Source organism: Lytechinus variegatus, chromosome 17 (assembly GCF_018143015.1).
Source record: "Lytechinus variegatus isolate NC3 chromosome 17, Lvar_3.0, whole genome shotgun sequence".
Taxonomy (NCBI): Eukaryota; Metazoa; Echinodermata; class Echinoidea; order Temnopleuroida; family Toxopneustidae; genus Lytechinus; species Lytechinus variegatus.
The window spans coordinates 12268662-12281886 of record NC_054756.1 but is presented as its reverse complement, the minus strand read 5'-3'; the positions used below and the strand labels follow the sequence as shown (position 1 = coordinate 12281886).

The following is a 13225-nucleotide window of genomic DNA, read 5'->3' as shown; positions in this document are numbered from 1 at the left end:
AGAAAGACAGACAGATAGATAGAGAGAGAGCTGGAGAATTTGAGAGATAGATAGATGTCAGATAGATCAAGAATGAGAGAGAAGAGCGACAAATTAACAGATAGAGGTAGGTAGAGAGAGAGAAATAGAGAAAGACAGACAGATGGATGGATAGATAGAGATCGAGAGATAGAGAATTTGAGATAGATAGATGTTATATAAAGAATGAGAGAGACAGAGAAGATTATTAGATAGATAGATACTGCAGTTACATAGATAGATAGAGATAGAATTTGAGAGATAGATATATAGACAGATAGAGAGAAAGACAGACATCAGCAAATCGGCAAGGCAAATGATCAAGACAAACATTCGTATTGAACCTGGAAAGTATAAGCTCAGCTGCAAGTATACGGTATGTTCTGCGGATAACTTCGGTGCGGACTTTGGATCGCGCGCCCAGCTGATAATGTAAACAACCGTAGACGTAGACTCTTCACTAGTCGCTTTTTGGCTACTTTTCCGGAAAATGCCTTCGCCAGGGTGTAAAACGGAAACGCGCATCCCGGCGGCGCGTTTCCGTTTTACACCCTGGCGAAGGCATTTTCCGGAAAAGTAGCCAAAAAGCGACTAGTGAAGAGTCTAAGTTTGTTTACATTATCAGCTGGGCGCGCGATCCAAAGTCCGCACCGAAGTTATCCGCAGCTGAGCTTATACTTTCCAGGTTCAATACGAATGTTTGCCTTGATCATTTGCCTTGCCGATTTGCTGATGTCTGTCTTTCTCTCTATCTGTCTATATATCTATCTCTCAATTTCTATCTCTATCTATGTAACTGCAGTATCTATCTATCTAATAATCTTCTCTGTCTCTCTCATTCTTTATCTAACATCTATCTATCTCAAATTCTCTATCTCTCTCTCTCTATCCATCCATCTGTCTGTCTTTCTCTATTTCTCTCTCTCTACCTACCTATGTAACTACAGTATCTATCTGTTAATTTGTCGCTCTACTCTCTCATTCTTGATCTATCTGACATCTATCTATCTCTCAAATTCTCTATCTATCTCTCTATCCATCTATCTATCCATCTGTCTGTCTTCTCTATTTCTCTCTATCTATTTATCTATTTTTTAACTAGAGTATCTATCTATCTGTTAATTTGTTAATAATCTTCTCTGTCTCTCTCATTCTTTAATTATCTATTTAATATCTCTCTCTATCTATCTATCCATCTGTCTGTCTTTCTCTTATTCTCTCTATCTATTTATCTATCTATTTTTTATCTTATCTATATGGTAATATTCTTTGTCTCTCTCCCTCTTTATCTATCTAACATCTATCTATCTCTCATCTATCTATCTCTATCTATCCATCTGTCTGTCTTTCTCTATTTCTCTCTATCTATATATCTATGTATCTATCTGTTAATTTGTCTATATTCTCTTTCTCTCTCATTCTTTATCTTTCTATCTATCTAACATCTATCTATCTGTCAGTCTCAAATTCTCTATCTCTCTCCTTAATTCTCTAGCATCTGTCTGTCTTTTTTCTCTCCCTCTCTTTGTCCGTCCATATTTCTATCTACAACATCTCTCTCTCTCTCTCTATCTATCCTTCTCTCTCTCTTTCTCTCTCTCCCCCTCTCCCTCTATATTTCGACCTCTCTGTCTCTCCCCCTCTCTCTATCTATCCATCCATCTCTCCCTCTTTCTCTCTCTTTCTATCTATCCACCTCTCTCTCTCTCTCTTTCTCTATTTCTATCTATCTATCTATCTGTCTATCTTGTTTCTATCTTGTATCTATCTATTTATCAGTCTTCTATATCTATCTTTCGGCAGCTTCTAAGTGTATCAATCCATCAAACTTAAATTTGTCTTTCCATTATAAGTATCTGTTTATTTTGATTTTGTCTGTCATTCTATTCATTTAGTTAATAATTTATTTTTAGAAAAAAAAACTATCATAAACAACGCGACTGCAAAAGCATGTTCGGATTTCACTCCTGACTGCCGCTCTCTCTGTACATGAAGTGCCGAGGAACTCTGATCAGTAACTGTGCAAATTGCATGCGGTGGTGGACTCGCCTGTGTCGCACGCTGCATGCAACCCAGCGACGTGTGTAGACTCTTCACTAGTCGCTTTTTGGCTTCTTTTCCGGAAAATGCCTTCGCCAGGGTGTAAAACGGAAACGCGCCTCCCGGAGGCCGAGGGAGCGGTGTTACTGCTGCATGCATGCCCTCTACGTTCGTTGGCGTACAGATAGGGGATCAGCAGTGCAGCTAGCGCCCGGGAGCTTTGATTGTCGGTAAAGTTAGATTGGAACAGCACTTTTAAAGATGTGATTTTGCATATCTAACTTCATTATGTGTGATTGCAAGTATGTAGCCTTACTGGTATACTGCCTGGTCATATGATATATTCCATTCGCTGTTTGGAATGACTTATGTCGGCGCGAGGGCAGCTCGAGTACCCCCCTTGCTTCCCCGGCAATGCCCGGCTGCGTAGCCTGGCTCACGTACGTGCACGAGCCATAGACCCAACGTCAGCTTAAAGGGCGACGCCATATTGCCAGATTCTGGCCGGATTTGGCCCGCGCCCTCACCCGGCTAACGTTGAGCGCCATTCATCTATACACTAATTCCTCTTGATTACCATTGATAAAAACCTCGTTCAAATCTTTTCCGGAATTCTTATGAATAAGCGATTGATGTTTTTCCGTTAATCAAATATCCTTTATTACACCCATATTTTTGTGTTATTTATAACATTTTTATTTTAATCACAATTGTAGTCCAAACGCGGGTCAGTTTTTGAGAACCCACGTTGTTTGTGCATGCCCACGTATTGCCTTACGCGTATTGAACGGAATGATGTTAGTAGGGTTACCAAAAGGTCGGCCGATCCAATGAGCAAAAAGCCTATGGGCAAATGAAAAGCCAATTGCAAGTGCGTAAATCGTGCGCATTGCCACCCATCGTCTGTTCTCGATGGCAAAAATGAGCATTGAAATGCTTTTCCTCAGCAAATTAGTTCATCTTAGTTACAAATTTTAGGCTCGTTGTTGTCTATATTAATTTTACTAATGTGGGATGAAGTGTCTTACCTTCATGTGGTATCGAAAGTGACGTTTGGAGGTTAAATCCACGAGAAATCCACGATTATCGTCGCGTGTATTCGCTATGGAGAAAAATGCGTGCGATCGCATGCATTATTGCAAGCTCGAGATGGCGCTGTTGAACATGGTCTAGAAATTCATAAAAAATAAACGAAAATCCTTTGAGTAGGCTCACAATAAAATCATAAAAAATATGCTTTATGACTAAAACGGCAGTTCTCTTGCCCACACATATCATACTTGTTGTTGCGTAAGAAATCCTTTTTTCATTACAAAAATATAGCAATAAATGTTTTAAAAATTATGTTTTACACATGGAATATGTTGGAAACATCTATATTAGAAGAAAAATGCTTTTTTTGAATGAATTCAAATTAAAATGAAGTTTATACATGCCTGCACTTTTTCCTACTACTCAAAAAACTAAATGGGCCGTCAATCAACGTTGGTTACCTCGGCAAGTAGGCGTGGTCTATCGTGAAGTTCGTTGGTGACTTGTAGACTTGACTCAGCCGTCGAATTTAATTCATTCTCCGCGCACGTCCAACTGCAACTTGTGCACTTATCATCACTGCTAGTGTTTGCCGCACTGAGGACAGATGAAACAATTCAGATAGAGTTGCGCGTGTACAATGAGTGAAACAGCGCGATCGTTTCATGATCGAATGAATTAGTGTGCCTGACGAGATAAAATTCATCTTCCATGTTATTTTCTTCCATGTTTTATACAACTGCAATTGATTTGTTATATTATTTTCTTTGATATTTTCCTGTATATGTATGTATGAATGTTATTTGAAGTGAATTTATTATGCTGGTGTCCTTGCCATTGAGGACATATGAAGATGAAACAATACTGATAGAGTTGTGGGTATACAAAGAGTGGAACAGCGCGATTGTTTTATGGTCGAATGAACTGTGTGCCTGTCGAGATAGAATTTAGTAGTAGACTTGTTAAGAGGTTGAACGCTGCATTTTTGAGTACAAATGTCCCACTTGGCACAAATGTTCCTTGAGTCAAAAGAAAAAGATTCATCCAAAGAGACACGCTGTATCTATGCAAATAAGCAAGTAATTTGCATAAATTTGCATATTATGTCAATATAGGAAAAACAAGTAATTCAGAATAAATATTTCACCAGAACTGCCCTAAAATTTGAAATAAAGACTTAGGGTAAGACAGGGAAGAAAACTGTCATAAAATAATTGGGCTATCCTTGTTTATTATTACCTAATTTACATAAATTATGCAAATTATAATTTAAAAAAGAGTATTTTTTCAAGAATCCTGAACTGTTTTAGAAATAACGGCAATTAATACGAAATGTCAACATTCTGCATGAAAGAGAATATATTAGCGAAAACATCGATATGTTTCATGACAGTATTAGTGTCTTAATTTGCTTAGAAAGAGGGCAAATAATGTCAAAATGTATGACGTGATATTGCGCTAAAACGAGACCAAAACATCCTCTATGTCACAGTCACACTCACGAATCGGACAATAAAGCGATCAATGGTATGTCATTCGAGATAACACAATCTCAACACAATAGCTTCCATCGGCTTCTCGTATCGCTTTTGTTGGTGTGTCTGCCACATCGTAATCTGTGATACACACGGGCAAAATGCATTTCGGTATCGGTAAAACACTATTAATTTTGTTTTATTTGTTTCTCTTGGAAAATTTACAGGAGATATTGCTTTGCAGCTTACTGCTTAAATGAAGCTCTGGCACATGAATCCTGACGAATGTAACCTACCTCAATCCACATTTTAACTTTGTTAAAATATATATCTTTTGGAGACCCCAAAGTGGCAAAACTGCATCTCCCCGGCATTCCCGCTACTTTACAAAACCAGTTTGACTTGTATTATCTACTTGGAAAACACAGATGTATGAGACATCAGACAACATGATTCCTGAAAAAAAATATTTTTGATTATTTAAGCCAACGGGAGCCTTTCGAATTTACCCCATCCCCTCTCCGTATTTCGACTTTAAATACAAAAAATATCTTGTTTTAAAGCCATCGGCAAGGCAAATTGCATTTTTTTTGTTATAATAAAGCAACTTTTATATCTATATCTTTATATTTACATTCATCATTATTGATATTATTATAATTATTATTAATATTATTATTGTTATTATAATTATTATTAATATTATTATTGTTATAATTATCATTACTATTATTGTTCGGCCGTTTGTAATAGTGCTCTAGCACAGTAAAGGCTATAACCCAACAGGAGCATGCCTAGGATACCCTTTCCCTTTTTGGTTTTATGTATTAAAAAATAGTTTATTGTCTTTAGAACTCTTAAAAGATTACTTTTGTTTGTATTGATACCTTGGAATAGATTGAGGAGAAAATACTCTTCAATTGACATGTAGAGGAGCTGTGGTAAATTGAAGAACAGCCACACGGCCCTTTATTGATTCCACTCTATGTTGAATTTAAATATTTTGAGAGCCCAATTTCTTCTCAGTGACGTACCGTGGGCCACGGCAATGGGGGGGGGGCACCAGCAAAAAAAAATCGAGTCACTTAGGGAGCGAAGCGCGCTAAGTTTTTAGGTATACTGACCTAATAGAAACATTTTAAGGACATGCAGTGCTATTAAACGGATATGTATCTCACTGATTGAATAATGTGAGCACGAAGCGCGAGCTGAACATTTTTGATATTCAGACCTAAAAAGGGACATTATAATACATTATAATTTTTTTTGTAATCATGATATGTACCTGCCTCGCTATACAATGCGAAGCGCGAGCTGAAATTTTTGTATATATTGACCCAAAATGGGGAATATATTTTAGGAATCCATTAAGATTATACATATCTCAGCAAAGTCATCTAATGCCAGTACCAACCTTTGTTGATTTTGTTACAATTACATATAAACACATTAAGCATTTTTTGGAGACATGGTAATCATGATTATCATACGCATCTCACTAATCAAATACTGCGAGTGCGAAGCGCGAGCTGAAAATTTCGGAAATTCAGACCTAAAGAGGGGCATTCTAAGTCTTGTTTGTTTGCAGGAATTCACTAAGACTGTACGTATTTCATTAACCAAATGATGCGAGCGCGAAGCGCGAGCTGAAAATTTTTGATATTGAGATCAGAAAACTAGACATTTTAAGGACTGATTTTAGAAATTCATTGAAGAGTAGACATCTCACCAAATAACTAATGCGAACGTTAGCACGGACAGGAAATGATTTATATTAGACCTTAAATAGGGCAATCAATTTAAGTAGTCATAAAAAAATAGCAAATGTCACTACATGAAAAAATTATGACTCGAATTGCGAGGTAATGTATTTGGTGTACAGTATTGATTTGAAAACAGGAGGTTTTAGTACATCAGGATTATTTATCTCTTTAAACGGTATATGCCAGCACCAGGAACAATAAAGTCATAGGCCCTGTGAGCAAATAATGTTTCATAAAGTTTGAAAAAAATGCTTTTTCATGTAATATAACATAATTATAATATAATATAACATTTTATAATGAATATAATTTCTTCTTACCCCACTACGTTTCTCTATCGAGAATAACACACGCAGCACATTTTGCTTGTCAAATATATTTTCGTCAAAATGACCTTTAATTTTTAGGTAATAGCGTTTCATTTTTTTTGCTTGTCAAATTTTCCAGACCCTTGTCCCCCTACCTTTTGGGAGAAATTTCCGCCCCTGATACAAAGAGAAGTAATCTTTTAAGAGTTCTAAAGACAATAAACTATTTTTGAATACATAAATCAAAAGGGAAAAGGGTATCCTAGGCATGCTCCTGTTGGGTTATAGCCTTTACTGTGCTAGAACATTATTACAAACTGCAGAACAATAATAATAATAATAATAACATTAATAATATTATTAATATATATAAATATGAAATATAGATATAAAAGTTGCTTTATTATACCAAAAACGCAACTTGCCTTGCCGGTGGTTTTTAAACACGATATTTTTTTATTTAGTGTCGAAATACAGAGAGAGGATGGAGTAAATTCGGAGGGATCCCGTGGACGTATAGGCTTAAATAATAAAAAAAACTCTCTTCAGGAAACATGTTCACTGATGTTTCATACATCTGTCTTTTCCAAGTCGATAATACAAGTCAAACTGGTTTTGTAAAGTAGCGAGAATGCTGCGGGGGAATGCAGTTTTGCCACTTCGGGCTCTCCAAAAGACATAAATTTTAACAAAGTTAAAATATGGATTGATGTGGGGTAAATTCGTCATGATTCATGTGCCAGAGCTTCATTTAAGCAGTAACCTGCAAAGCAATATCTCCTGTAAATTTTCCAAGAGAAACCAATTAGAAACAAATAAAAAAAATTAATAGTGTTTTACCGATACCGAAATGCATTTTGCCCGTGTGTATCACAGATTACGATGTGGCAGACACACCAACAAAAGCGATACGAGAAGCCGATGGAAGCTACTGTGTTGAGATTGTGTTATCTCGAATGACATACCATTGATCGCTTTATTGTCCGATTCGTGAGTGTGACTGTGACATAGAGGATGTTTTGGTCTCGTTTTAGCGCAATATCACGTCATACATTTTGACATTATTTGCCCTCTTTCTAAGCAAATTAAGACACTAATACTGTCATGAAGCATATCGATGTTTTCGCTAATATATTCTCTATCATGTAGAATGTTGACATTTTGTATTAATTGCTGTTATTTATAAAAACAGTTCAGGATTCTTGAAAGAATACTCTGTTTTAAATTATAATTTGCATAATTTATGTAAATTAGGTAATAATAAACAAGGATATCCCAATTATTTTATGACAGTTTTCTTCCCTGTCTTACCCTAAGTCTTTATTTCCAATTTTAGGGCAGTTCTGGTGAAATATTTATTCTGAATTACTTGTTTTTACTATATCGACATAATATGCAAATTTATGCAAATTACTTGCTTATTTGCATAGATACAGCGTGTCTCTTTGGATGAATCTTTTTCTTTTGACTCAAGGAACATTTGTGCCAAGTGGGACATTTGTACTCAAAAATGCAGCCGTAAGCCCTTTTTTTGCAGTTAATAAGTCTACTATAGCTGTCATGTTATTTTCTCTGATGTTTTATACAACTGCAATTCATTTTTTATATTATTTTCTGTGCTGTTTTCCTGTTTATGTTTGAATTTTATTTTAAGTGAATTAATGATATAAAGATTAATCGAAAACAAAGCAAATAATTATCGGTTTCATTGTATTCGTGATGAACAAGTTAAGGTATAAAAAATGATGCTTTTTTTTATTTAAAGGACTTTAAGTTAATTGGAATTGAAAAGGACGTTTAGTGTTTCCTATTAAGTGCATTTTTTTTCTTTTTTTTTCATTTCACATTCTCGGGATGCGAACCTCCACTATTAATAAACAAAAATATTTTAAAAATAAAGACTCGCAAAAATTTTAGTACTATAGTGCAACGGTGATTTGTTGATTTTTTTGTTTCATTTACTCAGAGGTACGACAGACAAATACCCAGTGTAGATCAAAATTTTGCTAATGGGGGGTGGCTACAATTTTTCTCCCCTATCGGCGCCGTTAAAAAACCGATTTTTTTTCTTTAACAGAACAGCATGATATACCTTTCTTTTTATTTTTCGCACCGCCAGTAGGAGGGGGTGCCGCCGCCCATAATTGGGTCCGGCTCCTGGATCTGCCTATGGAATGGATGAGGAATAAGGAAAGGGGAGAAAAATAAAGGTGCCCCCTCCCGTAATATATCAAATATTTGTTAGTGGATTTTGTCGTTCATTCTCAAGTGAGGACTTATTTTTCAACTTTTGATTTTTTTCCTAGCAAATTAATGATTTTCAAAATTAGCCATTTCCTAATTTTCCCCGTTTAACATGCACTGTGAGGTGAATAATTCAAATGCTTTCACAATCGCTACCAAAGAAGGGATCAGGAGGATTTTCGTATTAAAATATATATTCAGAATGCCTAGATTGTAGGCATAAATCGGAAACACGCGCGCACATGTTTATCCAGATACTCAACTTGTTGGTATTTCAATAATTATTATCCAGTTTCAGAAAAACAAAATTATGTTAGCGCTTTGTGCTCGCATTTTTAATGTAGGAGGAACCCCTATTACTCATCCTTTTCATGATGTACAACACATAAATCGAGTGTCCCATTTTTTAGGTCTAAATCTCGATTTTTTTTCTGCTCGGGCTTGGCGCTCGCATTAATTGTTTTATAGCGACGATCCTGTTCATCGTCACAATAACTGATTTAAATTTTCCATTTTTTATTTAGAAGAGTCCAAAAAAATCGCCGGGCTCGCCCTTCGCGCTTGCATTATTTTATTGTTGAAGTAACGTCTCCATTAAGTGAAATAGTCCTTAACAGGTACCTTTTTGATCAGTTCGAAACGTATAGAAAAAATCCCCGGGCAAAAAATCCTTTCCTTGCATGATGTACAAAGACACGAATAGACATGTCTCGTTTTTAGGTCTAAATCTTCAAATTTTGTGATCGCGCTTCGCATCAGTTGCTGAGTTGCGTACCTATCCTGTTTAAGTTACAAAAAGTGCCTCTATATGATGTCAATTCTGCTTGCGCTTTGCGTTCTTAGTAAGTGTTTAGTTGCATAAACATTTTTTTTTCATGATAAACATTGCCCAGAAATTTCAAAGTTTGTGGATCAAAAAATAATTATTTCAATGAATTAGCTCGCGCTTTGCGCTGGCACTAAATAAAAAGGGTTATATATCTATGTTGATTTATAACATTACGAAAATTTGTGTTTAAAAAAGGATCTCATCTGACACCCCAATTTCAAATTCCAAGCTACTTTCACTCGCCCCCCCATCCCCGATATCAACAAGGAATGGTTATCCTTAAGTAAACAACCACGCACTCTCCCAGATAATCCACCTTCCCCCAAGGAGAAGTGACCTTCATAAGGCCTGGCAGAGAGAGAGAGAGGGAGTTAAAGAGAAATTCCAGTAGTTGCAGTTAACACTGATTTCATGAGAAAGTCTGTAAAATAAGGCTTAATTGCCAGTATATCATCGAGGATCTAGATCTGGTACAGTTACATTAACTGGACTTTGTGAAATCTTGAAATCTACGCTGAAAAATTTTCACACCGAAAATCCCCAACACAGATAAGCGCACGTGGGACAATGTATAATTATTGCTTAGGGCGTCGGGCCCGACGCCCTACCCGAATCCCGTGCTTATTTGCTGATTTCTCAGCAATTACACAATTTCTTCCAGAATCCTTTGGCACATGCGTTTTATTTATACAAACAGACACTTTAGTGGTCATTTCATTGGATTCTGTACGAACTCATTTTGATATCGTTACCAAAACTAGCATTTACCTTTAAACTGGGGGTGATTTTTTAAAAACTTATTGTTATTTCGGCAATTGTGGGTCATTTTGCATCGTTCAAAATTTCAGTTTGATCTCCATCTAAATTACGAATCGTTTTTAGACATGCTAATGTCCTAAAACAAATAGAATACAAATTTATTCTTTCAAGATTACTGTCAGCCAGGAAGCTCTGAAGAGTTTGTTTACACTATTGCGTAACAAGGACAGCTGCAATCCCACTCCATGCTGTTCATCAGCCTGATGCAGTGGCATGCAGTGTTTTATCAGCTCTTATCAGCAGCTGCAGTCACTAAATCGACCCCACCCCAGTTTAAACGAGAGAAATGAAACTTTCCCCAAAACTGAAAGTGGGGTGTCAATACCCCACTTGAGCTCCCATTGACTAACACGCAAGGCATTATCAGCTGTCAGATGAACCCCACCCCAGTTTAAACGAGAGAAATGAAGCTCTCCCAAAAATCTGAAATTGGGGTTTCAAATACCCCACCTGAGCTCCCATTGACACAACACGCAAGGCAATGGAGTTCCTGTGTTATAAGCTGGTGGGGTATTTTTTAAACACAGGATTTGCGTAATGAGACATAAGCTAAAAAGTAACATTTCTTCAAAGAAACAAATATAAATCATCTTCGCGCGGCCGCTTGGGGAAAAATACGGGTGAAAAAAGAATTCGCCCCCCCCCCCTTGACGAAAGCTGAATCAACCCCTTCATCCTATTTGTTTCTCTCCTTTCATCCATCTCTCCATTCTTCAAGGAGCCGCGGAATAGTTTTGAAAAAGGGGCTAAACATGAAATTTTGAATTTTGTGTGTGTGTTTCTACCAATGAAATTATTGATGAAATATAATGCGGTACAAAAATCAATGTCATTCTTCTTCCTGTTTTAAACTACTTGAAAAAAAAAACTGGGAGGGGGTGGCAATACCGCCACTGCTAGTAATATGATTACCAGGTATACCATCCGTCACTATTTTTTTAGATAATCATGAGGATTGCCCGAGGAGATATCTTTTAAAGGGGTTGCTGGCTTTGAAAAAAAAGCCAAGGGAAAGAAATTATCTCTCTAAAGATAAGTTGATTTTGGTCGAATATCATACTAAACTGATTTCCAGGGGATGGTGCTTCTGGTTCAGGGGCGGCGATCCTGTGGATAGGTGGGAGCTCAATGCCCCCACTTTAAAAAATCACTAAAAAGTGCCCCTTTTCTGTTTCCCCACTTTCAACTTTGCTCCACTCCCCCTGTCGTACGTGTACAAAAAAAAAACGCACCACCAGCTAAAAAAAAAAAATCTTGGGGGTCACAACCCGAGCACCCCACTTCCCAGGACCATATACAAGGACTCTAATTTATTAATTTTAAAGAAAGCGTAAGTGAGACATCATTTGTTGAAAAAAATTAGAGACCTATTAATGACTGCATGTGGTCCTACCGGTACGCTAGATCTGCACACAAAACTACTTTCATGTGACACGCAAAAGGGATAGATCTTAGTGGAAAAGTAGGATAAAACAAACAGGTTTTAGAAACGCCTTCGTTGGCGTTCAATTATATGGGTGGTATGATACAAATTCTGCTAGCTTATTCGTACTAATATTTCTGGCCATTGTACTTAGATCTGTATTTTAATGTGGAAACATTTTTTTTTATGATACAAATCGAGCGAGGCAAGCACAGTGATATGGGGCAGAGTTCCAAGTCTCCATGCCCCAGACAGTGGTGTAGCTAGGATTTTTTTCCAGGGTCCTTGCTTTTTCAGGGGGTGTGTATGTGTCCACAAGAGATCCGAATTTCGCCAATAGGGGATGGGGCCCGAAATTATCTTCACCTATATCAGTCACTTGTTAGTTTTATTCTTATAAAACAACATAAACATAAAATAATCTCATAAAAGTGCGAGCGCGAAGCGCGAGCGATTTTTTTTATACTTTAATGTATTTTTCCTGAAATTTAATTTTCTGGGCAATGTTATGTGTGATCCTCAACAAGATTCGTATGTACCCCCAAGCTTGAACATAAATTTTTATCAACTGTTCTAGCCTTATCGAAAAGAGACCTGTTAAGGACTGCTTACAGTTACCCATGAAGACGGTATATATTTCAATAATGCGAGCTCGAAGCGCGAGCAAATTTTTTGACATTCCGACCTAAAAAAACGTGATCATTCTGAGCACTTTTTGTATTAATTAATGGGATAGCCGATAGGTATTTAACTAAACAATTGATGCGAGCGCGAAGCGCGAGAGAAAGATAACTGAGATTTTAGACCTAAAAGCGGGACACTCTATTCATATTTTGTAAGTCATAAATAGGATATCGTCAATTGGGTATCATTAATAATGCGATCGGGAAGCGTGAGCAGACAATTATTGATATTCTGATGTAAAACTTAATAATTTAAGTACATTTTAAATAAAGAACGTGCACGCTATCGCGCATGTTTTATATTCAGACCTAAATTCTGGGCATTCTGAATTGTTGAATGGAATTAACATTATGGAATACCCGTAGACAATATGAACTTGGCAAATCAAGCAATGTGACCACGCAGCATGAGCTTAAAATGCTGATAATGTAGACCATAAAACGGACATTTTACAGAGCAATTAAATTTGTAAATGAAAAAAAAATAATGAAAGCTCGATGTATGAGCTAAAATATGTGTTGCATATTGACTTCAAAACTTGCTCCACATCAGCCTATTGAGAAAGATATGAATCCCATCGAACAGGCAAT

General features: G+C 36.7%; 1 protein-coding gene across 7 annotated transcripts in view; it reads left to right on the top strand.

The window, feature by feature from the left end:
- Positions 1–2209: 2209 nt before the first annotated feature.
- The window catches only part of LOC121431006, a 111898-nt gene continuing 100882 nt past the window's right edge, over positions 2210–13225 (top strand). For 3 of the 7 annotated variants that reach the window (XM_041628463.1, XM_041628457.1, XM_041628459.1), the window contains exon 1: positions 2211–2360. The gene's annotated coding sequence lies outside the window, so the exon portion shown is untranslated. Of the gene's footprint in view, positions 2361–13225 lie in introns of all 7 variants that reach the window. The other 4 variants (XM_041628465.1, XM_041628464.1, XM_041628460.1 and 1 more) reach the window with 4 other exon arrangements.